Source organism: Myxine glutinosa, chromosome 12 (genome assembly GCF_964187855.1).
Source record: "Myxine glutinosa chromosome 12, kmMyxGlut1.1, whole genome shotgun sequence".
Lineage (NCBI taxonomy): Eukaryota > Metazoa > Chordata > Myxini > Myxiniformes > Myxinidae > Myxine > Myxine glutinosa.
The window spans coordinates 28,499,616-28,512,302 of record NC_136272.1 but is presented as its reverse complement, the minus strand read 5'-3'; positions in this window follow the sequence as shown (position 1 = coordinate 28,512,302).

Below are 12,687 nucleotides of genomic sequence, written 5' to 3'. Positions count from 1 at the left end.
ACAGTCTCACACCACCTCAATCCAACCAACTCACAGTCTCACACCATCTCAATCCAACCAACTCAGTCTCACATCACCTCAATCCAACCAACTCAGTCTCACATCACCTCAATCCAACCCACTCATTCTCACACCACCTCAATCCAACCAACTCAGTCTCACATCACCTCAATCCAACCCACTCATTCTCACACCACCTCAATCCAACCCACTCACAGTCTCACACCACCTCAATCCAACCCACTCATTCTCACACCACCTCAATCCAACCCAATCACAGTCTCACACCATCTCAATCCAACCCACTCACAGTCCCACACCACCTCAATCCCACCCACTCATTCTCACATCACCTCAATCCAACCCACTCATTCGCACATCACCTCAATCCAACCCACTCACAGTCTCACACCATCTCAATCCAACCCACTCACAGTCCCACACCACCTCAATCCAACCAACTCAGTCTCACACCACCTCAATCCAACCAACTCAGTCTCACATCATCTCAATCCCACCCACTCACAGTCTCACATCACCTCAATCCAACCAACTCAGTCTCACATCACCTCAATCCAACCCACTCATTCTCACACCACCTCAATCCAACCCAATCACAGTCTCACACCACCTCAATCCAACCCACTCACAGTCCCACACCACCTCAATCCAACCAACTCAGTCTCACATCACCTCAATCCAACCCACTCACAGTCTCACACCACCTCAATCCAACCAACTCAGTCTCACATCACCTCAATCCAACCCACTCACAGTCTCACACCACCTCAATCCAACCCACTCACAGTCTCACACCACCTCAATCCAACCAACTCAGTCTCACATCACCTCAATCCAGCCCACTCATTCTCACACCACCTCAATCCAACCCAATCACAGTCTCACACCACCTCAATCCAACCCACTCACAGTCCCACACCACCTCAATCCAACCAACTCGGTCTCACACCACCTCAATCCAACTCACTCACAGTCCCACACCACCTCAATCCAACCCACTCACAGTCTCACACCACCTCAATCCAACCCACTCATTCTCACACCACATCAATCCAACCCACTCACAGTCTCACACCACTTCAATCCAACCCACTCATTCTCACACCACCTCAATCCAAAGAACTCAGTCTGACACCACTTCAATCCAACCCACTCATTCTCACACCACCTCAATCCAAAGAACTCAGTCTCACACCACCTCAATACAAGCTACTGACAGTCTCACACCACCTCAATCCAACCCACTCATTCTCACACCACCTCAATCCAACCCAATCAGTCTCACACCACCTCAATCCAAGCCACTCACAGTCTCACACCACCTCACTCCAACCAACTCAGTCTCACACCACCTCAATCCAACCCAATCAGTCTCACACCACCTCAATCCAACCCACTCATTCTCACACCACCTCAATCCAACCCACTCACAGTCTCACACCACCTCAATCCAACCCACTCATTCTCACACCACATCAATCCAACCCACTCACAGTCTCACACCACTTCAATCCAACCCACTCATTCTCACACCCTCTCAATCCAAAGAATTAAGTCTCACACCACCTCAATCCAACCCACTCACAGTCTCACACCACCTCAATCCAACCCATTCATTCTCACACCACCTCAATCCAACCCACTCACAGTCCCACACCACCTCAATCCAACCCATTCATTCTCACACCACCTCAATCCAACCCACTCATACTCACACCACCTCAATCCAACCCACTCACAGTCTCACACCACCTCAATCCAACCCACTCAGTCTCACACCACCTCAATCCAATCCACTCATTCTCACACCATCTCAATCCAACCAACTCAGTCTCACACCACCTCAATCCCACCCACTCATTCTCACACCACCTCAATCCCACCCACTCAGTCTCACACCACCTCAATCCAATCCACTCATTCTCACACCACCTCAAACCAACCAGCTCAGTCTCACACCACCTCAATCCCACCCACTCATTCTCACACCACCTCAATCCCACCCACTCAGTCTCACACCACCTCAATCCAATCCACTCATTCTCACACCACCTCAATCCAATCCACTCATTCTCACACCACCTCAATCCAACCCACTCATTCTCACACCACCTCAATCCAACCCACTCACAGTCTCACACCACCTCAATCCAATCCACTCATTCTCAAACCACCTCAATCCAACCAATACAATGGGAAGGGGCACAGTGACGTCAGAGAGGGTCGCGTGATACTCCAATGAACATCATTATTACTGATTGGGTCATTTCTCGATTCTCAACAAACGACTTTCATAAAATGGGTCATGTCCGTCTGTCCGTTAAGTTTTTGACACTTTTTCTACTCCTCCATTATCACCCGCTGATTGTTCTAGAACTTGACACATGAATACAAAATTGTATCCCGCACAGTCGATCGTGCTTCGATTTGTCGTTTTCGAATCGGGGGGGAGAGGGGGGGGGAAAGGGGGGGACCCCAAAATTAAAAATTTTGAACTACAACCTCAAAATTTGGGACTTTGGTTTCAAAAATTTTGAACTACAACCTCAACCTACAACCAACAACCTCAAAATTTGGGACCCCCAAAATCAGAGGTCTGAACTACAACCTCAAGAGATGACCGCTCACTCGGGGATATCGATTATTAATAAACAACCACGCAGGTCCTCATGAGCAGCACCAAAGCACGTGACCGAGCAGGTCCTCATGAGCACCACCAAAATACGTGACCGAGCAGTTCCTCATGAGCACCACCGAGCACGTGACCGAGCAGTTCCTCATGAGCACCACCAAAGCACGTGACCGAGCAGTTCCTCATGAGCACCACCAAAGCACGTGACCGAGCAGTTCCTCATGAGCACCACCAAGCACGTTACCGAGCAGTTCCTCATGAGCACCACCAAAGCACGTTACCGAGCAGTTCCTCATGAGCACCACCAAAGCACGTGACCGAGCAGTTCCTCATGAGCACCACCAAGCACGTGACCGAGCAGTTCCTCATGAGCACCACCAAGCACGTGACCGAGCAGTTCCTCATGAGCACCACCAAGCACGTGACCGAGCAGTTCCTCATGAGCACCACCAAGCACGTGACCGAGCAGTTCCTCATGAGCACCACCAAGCACGTGACCGAGCAGTTCCTCATGAGCACCACCAAGCACGTGACCGAGCAGTTCCTCATGAGCACCACCAAAGCACGTGACCGAGCAGTTCCTCATGAGCACCACCAAAGCACGTGACCGTGGAGTCCCTAATAAACACCACCGAATCACGTGACCGCGCATTGCGTCATGAATACCAAAGCGTTGTGTAACAGCTCTCACTGTGACGATTTCTTACAGCCACAATGTGCACTGTGACGATTACCCATTCCACATTTACGATCCGTTTGGCAACTTTTGACACGTGACACGATTCCACCCCAAAATCCTGAGGCTCATATAAACATCTTCAACAGGAAGTTTCTGATACCACAATATTACAAAGTAGCGATTAATCTGTCACGCGAGAGTTGCTCGTCGGTAACTTATCGTTGTTTTCTTTAATTGGTTAGTTTAAGTTTTTCAACCAAATGGACACCTGATGACCTAATAAAACCGTGTGACGTTCGAGAGGTCAAGAACCAATCACAAATAAGAGGCGTGGCCCTAAGGAAGCTCTCTGACCTTCCCTATGGTCACAAAGCGCACGCGAGGGGCGGGGCGATGGTAATAGTGGCGACGCGGGACATGGGGGAGGGGACAAGGAGAGGGGAGGAGGGGACAAGGAGAGGGGAGGAGGGGACAAGGAGAGGAGGGGCTTTTAATAATTGATGGTGAGAGTCATTGCAGAGAAATTTGCCATAGCGCTCTTTTAATTATGAATGAGCTAAATGGGAAAGATTGAGATTAACAATTGAATTTACCTCGTTGGAAATGCCAAGGTGAAGGCACGGGCCATGGTGGGACTATCACGTCGTTTGACAGCGTGGGCCAAGTAAGGGAGAGGGAGGGGCGACGTGCTGCGGGAAGGTGGGGGTTCCGAGGGGTCCAATAGGAGTTCCGATGCGATTGCTTTTTTTGCTCATTTTCTAGAGACAACGAAGCTGGAGTTAGGAATATCTTTGGAATCATGTAAGCTGGAGTTGGGGAATAGCTTTGGAATTATGTAAGCTGGAGTTGGGGAATATCTTTGGAATTATGGAAGCTGGAGGTGGGGAATTATCTTTGGAATTATGTAAGCTGGAGTAGGGGAATAGCTTTGGAATTATGTAAGCTGGAGTTGGGGAATACCTTTGGAATTATGGAAGCTGCAGTTGGGGAATATCTTTGGAATTATGGAAGCTGGAGTTGGGGAATCATCTTTGGAATTATGTAAGCTGGAGTTGGGGAATATCTTTGGAATTATGGAAGCTGGATGTGGGGAATTATCTTTGGAATTATGTAAGCTGGAGTTGGGGAATAGCTTTGGAATTATGGAAGCTGGAGGTGGGGAATATCTTTGGAATTATGGAAGCTGGAGTTGGGGAATCATCTTTGGAATTCTGAAAGCTGGAGTTGGGGAATTATCTTTGGAATTCCAAAAGCTGGAGTTAGTGAATTATCTTTGGAATTATGTAAGCTGGAGTTGGCGAATATCTTTGGAATTGTGGAAGTTGGAGTTGGGGAATTATCTTCGGAATTGTGGAAGCTGGAGTTGGGGAATTATCTTTGGAATTATGAAAGCTTGAGTTGGTGAATTTTCTTTGGAATTCTGGAAGCTGTAGTTGGGGAATTATCTTTGGAATTGTGGAAGCTGGAATTGGTGAAATATCTTTGGAATTATGAAAGCTGTAGTTGGGGAATTATCTTTGGAATTGTGGAAGCTGGAATTGGTGAAATATCTTTGGAATTATGAAAGCTGTAGTTGGGGAATTATCTTTGGAATTATAAAATCTGGACTTGGTGAATTATGTTTGGAATTATGAAAGCTGGAGTTGGGGAATTATCTTTGGAATTATGAAATCTGGCGTTGGTGAATTATGTTTGGAATTATGAAAGCTGGAGTTGTGGAATTATCGTTGGAATTATGAAAGCTGGAGTTGGTGAATTATCTTTGGAATTATGAAATCTGGAGTTGGTGAATTATGTTTGGAATTATGAAAGCTGGAGTTGGGGAATTATCTTTGGAATTCCAAAAGCTGGAGTTAGTGAATTATCTTTGGAATTATGTAAGCTGGAGATGGGGAATATCTTTGGAATTGTGGAAGCTGGAGTTGGGGAATATCTTTGGAATTGGGGAAGCTGGAGTTGGGGAATATGTTTGGAATTGTGGAAGCTGGAGTTGGGGAATATCTTTGGAATTGTGGAAGCTGGAGTTGTGGAATATCTTTGGAATTGGGGAAGCTGGAGTTGGGGAATTATCTTTGGAATTCTGGAAGCTGGAGTTGGGGAATTATCTTTGGAATTCCAAAAGCTGGAGTTCGTGAATTATCTTTGGAATTATGTAAGCTGGAATTGGCGAATATCTTTGGAATTGTGGAAGCTGGAATTGGCGAATATCTTTGGAATTGTGGAAGCTGGAGTTGGGGAATATCTTTGGAATTGGGGAAGCTGGGGTTGGGGAATATCTTTGGAATTGTGGAAGCTGGAGTTCGTGAATTATCTTTGGAATTCTGAAAGCTGTAGTTGGGGAATTCTCTTTCGAATTGTGGAAGCTGGAGTTGGTGAATTATCTTTGGAATTGTGGAAGATGGAGTTGGTGAATTATTGTTGGAATTATGAAAGCTGGAGTTGGTGAATTATCGTTGGAATTATGAAAGCTGGAGTTGGTGAATTATCGTTGGAATTATGAAAGCTGGAATTGGTGAATTGTTTTTGGAATTGTGGAAGCTGGAGTTGGTGAATTATCGTTGGAATTATGAAAGCTGGAGTTGGTGAATTGTCTTTGGAATTATGAAAGCTGGAGTTGGTGAATTCTCTTTGGAATTATCAAAGCTGGAGTTGGTGAATTCTCTCTGGAATTGTGGAAGCTGGAGTTGGTGAATTATCTTTGGAATTATGAAAGCTGGAGTTGGTGAATTCTCTTTGGAATTATCGGAGCTGGAGTTGGGGAATGTCTTTGGAATTAGGGAAACTGGAGCTGGGGAATATCGTTGGAATTATGGAAGCTGGAGGTGGGGAATATCTTTGGAATTATGGAAGCTGGAGTTGGGGAATATCTTTGGAATTCTGGAAGCTGGGGAATATCTTTTGAATTATGGACCCCTGTTTCTAATTTGGTCCCAATGAAACCGCATGGCTCACCTGTGGAGGTAATTTACAGACCCCTTTTTAATGGAAATGCAGGGGTGTGTTCGGCTACCAAGTTTCTTGAAGAGCATTCACGAAGTGGTTTACGCACTCACGCAAGCATTCCATTCAAAACCGTCGATAAGGAACGGCTGGCTTGGCAAGCGCTAACTAGCTGCTTGGTATCTGCCCACACACCTGGTTGCGATTCTGATGTTGGAGCGTCGGTGTTACGAAGCAGTTTATTGGCAAGGGTTTGGGTGGTTTGCCATTGCATTCCCAGAATCCAAACACTACTTCGTGCAGGAATTTGTAATTTGCTCAGGGTGCCGGCGATAGCTCGCCTACTCTTCGCAAAAGACGATGTGGGGTCTTTAAGGTCCACCAACTAATGTCGGCAGAGGGGAGACACACATTGATGAATCGCTCTGCCTGTGAAGCACCACCATGCCAGTTTATATCGGGTCGGGATTCGAACCCAGGCTTTAGAGGAGAGTGTTGGTACCTTTAGGCCGTCCTGGCCGCCGTGTTCATTGATAATTTCATCTAAATTTTTAAAATCTGAGACTTCAATGCGCACGTTAAACATGCGCAGCCCGTATTATGACGCATTATGACGTCATCACGTAAGGTATAGTAAAAGCATCAATGGGTCCGCTCTCCTACCACTCATAATAAAAACATAACAGCGTGACGTACGGTGTACGCACGCCGACGTAAACGAGCGTAAGCGCGTCGGCGTGTCAAATCCGTGCGGTGTGTGTGTAATTGTCAACTGGTTCGCTTGATCACGCAAGAGCTCGCGCCGGGCAGCGCTCGCCCTTCACGCGCGCGCACTCTCCGCGCACATCCATCACGTGGCTCTTCCCGCGCTCCGCACCGTGGCAGGTAATTAAAAGGGCGCTATATGATCGCGGCGCGTGCGAGCCTATAGACCTCGAACGGCTCCGGCGGCGACACACAAAAGCCCTGTCCGTGTGCTTTATACCTGGCCATGGCCGGTTTCACTCCACTTGGCGAAGATCTCGAGCATTTAACGACGCGCAAAAAAAAAAAAACATCCCAAAGTAAGAGGACACCAAATCCTACAAAGGTACACATTACTCAAACTCGTTATGGGGCCGCATGTTTCGGTGCTTTGGGGCGCAAAGGAAATTACGATTGCAATTGTGAATTAATGGCGGGAATCCATATATGTGTAGGCCACAACTGTACTGTAGTTCAAATTTTAAGGCCAACGGTGAATCAGGTGAATTGGCTTTGATACTTGGAGGTGAATATTACGATAAGGAAGAGTGAAGATCAACCCACAAAGGTGAATCTGAATATCAACACCGAGTGTAAAGTTTCTGACAGGCCAATTGGTTTAGATTTAAACGGTTCTTATATTGAAGAGAAGTCGGATTATACCTGAAATTATTTCAAAGGTATAAATAGGTCTACCGTGTACACTATACGTACACAGGTGAAGTGTAAAGGTCCCTCTGAGTGTACCTGTGATACGTATTGAAGAGCGCATGGTCCAAACCTCGGGTGGTGAAGGTACTAGCTTCCAAGCCACATGTAACACCCATCGAACATCCTCATCCTCATCCAACATCATCCTCATCCAACATCATCATCCTCATCCAACATCATATCATCCTCATCCAACATCATCATCCTCATCCAACATCATCATCCTCATCCAACATCATAATCCTCATCCAACATCATCATCCTCATCCAACATCAATATCATCCTCATCCAACATCATCATCCTCATCCAACATCAATATCTTCCTCATCCAACATCAATATCATCCTCATCCAACATCATCATCGTCATCCAACATCATCATCGTCATCCAACATCATCATCGTCATCCAACATCATCATCCAACATCATCATCCTCATCCAACATCAATATCTTCCTCATCCAACATCAATATCATCCTCATCCAACATCATCATCGTCATCCAACATCATCATCGTCATCCAACATCATCATCGTCATCCAACATCAATATCATCCTCATCCAACATCACGATCATCATCATCCAACGTCACTATCATCCTCATCCAGCATCATCCTCATCCAACATCCTCATCCAACATCAATATCATCCTCATCCAACATCAATATCATCCTCATCCAACATCATCATCCTCATCCAACATCACGATCATCCTCATCCAGCATCATCCTCATCCAACATCCTCATCCTCATCCAACATCCTCATCCTCATCCAACATCCTCATCAAACATCACTATCATCCTCATCCAACATCATCATCCTCATCCAACATCATCATCCTCATCCAACATCAATATCATCCTCATCCAACATCAATATCATCCTCATCCAACATCTTCATCATCATCATCCTCATCCAACATCATCATCCTCATCCAACATCAATATCATCCTCATCAATATCAATATCATCCTGGAACAAACTCCCCCACTCCCTTCAATCCCACTCCTCCCTCCAGGTCTTTAAAACAGCTGTTCACCACCATCTCTTATCGTCCCCCATCGAAAACCTTGATCTTTTCTACCCCCGGTAATTCACCCCAGAGTCCTTGCAGTGTTCATATGTTTTAATCCTCTCCCACCTCCCCCCAAGTCCTCCCGATGTCCCTGCTCTCAAATGTTGTTTGTGTCCTTCCCCCTCTTCCCCCTCTCTTTTGTGTCCTTCCCCCTCTCTCCCCATCTTGTCTGCCGCTCCCCTTGTTTTTTGTGTTTTGTGTGTCGGTTTGTCTTTTTGTGTGATTAATGTTAGCTCTTTCACGAGCCTCGATCTTGTATACAAAAAATAATAATAATAATAAATAAAATAAAATAAATAAATCCAACATCAATATCATCCTCATCCAACATCATCCTCATCCAACATCAATATCTTCCTCATCCAACATCAATATCATCCTCATCCTCATCCAACATCAATATCAATATCATCGTCATCCAACATCAATATCATCCTCATCCAACATCATCATCCTACATCACGATCATCCTCGTCCGTCACCATCATCCTCATCCAGCATCATCCTCATCCAACATCATCATCCTCATCCAACATCATCATCCTCATCCAACATCATCCTCATCCAACATCATCCTCATCCAACATCATCCTCATCCAACATCATCCTCATCCAACATCATCCTCATCCAACATCATGCTCATCCAACATCATCATCCTCATCCAACATCATCATCCTCATCCAACATCACGATCATCCTCATCCAACATCATCATCTTCATCCAACATCACCATCATCATCCAACATTATCATCCTCATCCAGCATCATCCTCATCCAACATCCTCATCCAACATCAATATCATCCTCATCCAACATCAATATCATCCTCATCCAACATCATCATCCTCATCCAACATCACGATCATCCTCATCCTCATCCAGCATCATCCTCATCCAACATCCTCATCAAACATCACTATCATCCTCATCCAACATCATCATCCTCATCCAACATCATCATCCTACATCAATATCATCCTCATCCAACATCAATATCATCCTCATCCAACATCTTCATCATCATCATCCTCATCCAACATCATCATCCTCATCCAACATCAATATCATCCTCATCCAACATCAATATCATCCTCATCCAACATCATCCTCATCCAACATCAATATCTTCCTCATCCAACATCAATATCTTCCTCATCCAACATCAATATCATCCTCATCCTCATCCAACATCAATATCAATATCATCGTCATCCAACGTCAATATCATCCTCATCCAACATCATCATCCTCATCCAACATCACGATCATCCTCGTCCGTCACTATCATCCTCATCCAGCATCATCCTCATCCAACATCATCATCCTCATCCAACATCATCATCCTCATCCAACATCATCATCCTCATCCAACATCATCCTCATCCAACATCATCCTCATCCAACATCATCCTCATCCAACATCATCCTCATCCAACATCATGCTCATCCAACATCATCATCCTCATCCAACATCATCATCCTCATCCAACATCACGATCATCCTCATCCAACATCATCATCTTCATCCAACATCACCATCACCATCATCATCCAACATCACCATCATCATCATCCAACATCATCATCCTCATCCAACATCACTATCATCCTCATCCAACATCATCATCCTCATCCAACATCATCCTCATCCAACATCATCATCCTCATCCAACATCACGATCATCCTCATCCAACATCATCCTCATCCAGCATCATCCTCATCCAGCATCATCATCATCCAACATCATCATCATCCAACATCATCATCCTCATCCAACATCATCATCCTCATCCAACATCACTATCATCCTCATCCAACATCATCATCCTCATCCAACATAACTATCATCCTCATCCAACATCATCCTCATCCAACATCATCCTCATCCAACATCATCATCATCATCCAACATAATCATCCTCATCCAACATCACTATCATCCTCATCCAACATCATCATCATCCAACATCATCATCCTCATCCAACATCATCATCCTCATCCAACATCATCATCCAACATCATCATCCTCATCCAACATCACCACCCTCATCCAACATCACCATCCTCATCCAACATCATCCTCATCCAACATCATCATCCTCATCCAACATCATCCAACATCATCATCCTCATCCAACATCATCATCCTCATCAAACATCATCATCCTCATCCAACATCATCCTCATCCAACATCATCCTCATCCAACATCATCCTCATCCAACATCATCCTCATCCAACATCATCCTCATCCAACATCATCCTCATCCAACATCCTCATCCTCATCCAACATCACTATCATCCTCATCCAACAGAATCATCATCCAACATCATCATCATCCAACATCATCATCCTCATCCAACATCCTCATCCAACATCATCATCCTCATCCAACATCATCACCCTCATCCAACATCACCATCATCCTCATCCAACATCATCATCCAACATCATCCTCATCCAACATCATCCTCATCCAACATCATCCTCATCCAACATCATCCTCATCCAAAATCCTCATCCAACATCATCATCCTCATCCAACATCATCCTCATGCAACATCATCATCATCCAACATCATCATCCTCATCCAACATCAATATCATCCTCATCCAACATCAATATCATCCTCATCATCCAACATCATCCTCATCATCCAACATCAATATCATCCTCATCCAACATCAACCTCATCCAACATCACTATCATCCTCATCCAACATCATCATCCTCATCCAACATCACTATCACCCTCATCCAACATCACTATCACCCTCATCCAACATCAATATCCTCATCCAACATCAATATCATCCTCATCCAACATCATCATCCTCATCCAACATCATCATCCTCATCCAACATCATCATCCTCATCCAACATCACTATCATCCTCATCATCCAACATCATCCTCATCATCCAACATCAATATCATCCTCATCCAACATCACTATCATCCTCATCCAACATCACTATCACCCTCATCCAACATCATCATCCTCATCCAACATCAATATCATCCTCATCCAACATCAATATCATCCTCATCCAACATCAATATCATCCTCATCCAACATCAATATCATCCTCATCCTCCAACATCATCATCCTCATCATCCAACATCAATATCATCCTCATCCAACATCACTATCATCCTCATCCAACATCACTATCATCCTCATCCAACATCAATATCATACTCATCCAACATCAATATCATCCTCATCCAACATCAATATCATCCTCATCCAACATCACTATCATCCTCATCCAACATCACTATCATCCTCATCCAACATCAATATCATACTCATTCAACATCAATATCATCCTCATCCAACATCAATATCATCCTCATCCAACATCACTATCATCCTCATCCAACATCAATATCATACTCATCCAACATCAATATCATCCTCATCCAACATCAATATCATCCTCATCCAACATCAATATCATCCTCATCCAACATCACTATCATCCTCATCCAACATCAATATCATACTCATCCAACATCACTATCATCCTCATCCAACATCAATATCATACTCATCCAACATCAATATCATCCTCATCCAACATCAATATCATCCTCATCCAACATCACTATCATCCTCATCCAACATCACTATCATCCTCATCCAACATCAATATCATACTCATTCAACATCAATATCATCCTCATCCAACATCAATATCATCCTCATCCAACATCACTATCATCCTCATCCAACATCAATATCATCCTCATCCAACATCACTATCATCCTCATCCAACATCAATATCATCCTCATCCAACATCAATATCATACTCATCCAACATCAATATCATCCTCATCCAACATCAATATCATCCTCATCCAAC